Source organism: Hippocampus bargibanti, linkage group LG09, assembly GCF_051943395.1.
Source record: "Hippocampus bargibanti isolate YZ-2025 linkage group LG09, ASM5194339v1, whole genome shotgun sequence".
In the NCBI taxonomy this organism is placed as follows: domain Eukaryota; kingdom Metazoa; phylum Chordata; class Actinopteri; order Syngnathiformes; family Syngnathidae; genus Hippocampus; species Hippocampus bargibanti.
The window spans coordinates 16667209-16668210 of record NC_142742.1 but is presented as its reverse complement, the minus strand read 5'-3'; the positions used below and the strand labels follow the sequence as shown (position 1 = coordinate 16668210).

Here is a 1002-nt window from a genome sequence, read left to right as displayed (position 1 = left end):
TACTTTAATTCATAAAGATGTAATCTATTTACCTGTTTGAAGGACTAGAAAACAGGTCAAAATATTTCACAGGTCACAATGAAAATACGTTCGACGAGGATGGGATTCGAACCCACGCGTGCAGAGCACAATGGATTAGCAGTCCATCGCCTTAACCACTCGGCCACCTCGTCGCAGGAAGTGAATGGTGGATGTCTCTTTAAATAAAAGGCCCGCTCTACGGTAAGTTTAAAGGACAAGCGACGTCTCCGGACGAGTTGTGTCCACAATTTGTAAAATGGCTTCAAATGTTTTCTACTGAACATATTTTAATAAGATTCCACCGCATATACCTATATTTTACGTTTTAAGACTCGCGCTGAATATTCAGGAAGTCTTGTTTTTGTTGGTGACGAGTCAGTACGTGACTTCACTAAAGGAACGCCCCTGACCGAAAAAAAAGATGCATTGTAGCGGTCCTTCCATCACGTCAATGTATTTTGCTGTACTTGTTTGGTCTGGGGCCCTCGTGTTGCACCCAAAAGCCGCCAGAATCAGAATCAGAATCATCTTTATTGCCAAGTATGTAGAACACACAAGGAATTTGTTTCCGGTAGTATCGTCGTAAAAAAAAAAAACTGCTAAGTGGCACTATACAGTTCCATTTTGGCTACTGTTGAAAGAGTTCAAAGAGTTAATGGCTTGGGGGAAGAAGCTGTTTAAATGTCTGCTGGAAAAAGAGAAGAGGGCGTCCAAGCTCCACATAAGGAATTTATCAGCCTGTGGAAACGGAGGTGGCCACAGGAGGTCGCTATTGTGTGCCTCTTTTTTTGGGTGAGACAGTTCCCCCCAATGTTGCCTCAAAATGGCACGAAATAAATTATTTAATCAATTGCAAACAATGCTTTCCTCTTCAGAACTATTTGAATCATATTCATAACTGGATGTGTGACAAGAAAGCATATTCTCTGAATCTGAAGCCATTGTTTTGATTTACTGCAGATTTTGGACACTTTAAGTCAT

General features: G+C 41.1%; 1 non-coding gene across 1 annotated transcript; it reads right to left on the bottom strand.

The window, feature by feature from the left end:
* Positions 1 to 91: 91 nt before the first annotated feature.
* Positions 92 to 173, bottom strand: trnas-gcu (transfer RNA serine (anticodon GCU)). Its single transcript has one exon. It is a non-coding gene; the product is annotated as a tRNA-Ser (tRNA).
* Positions 174 to 1002: the final 829 nt, after the last annotated feature.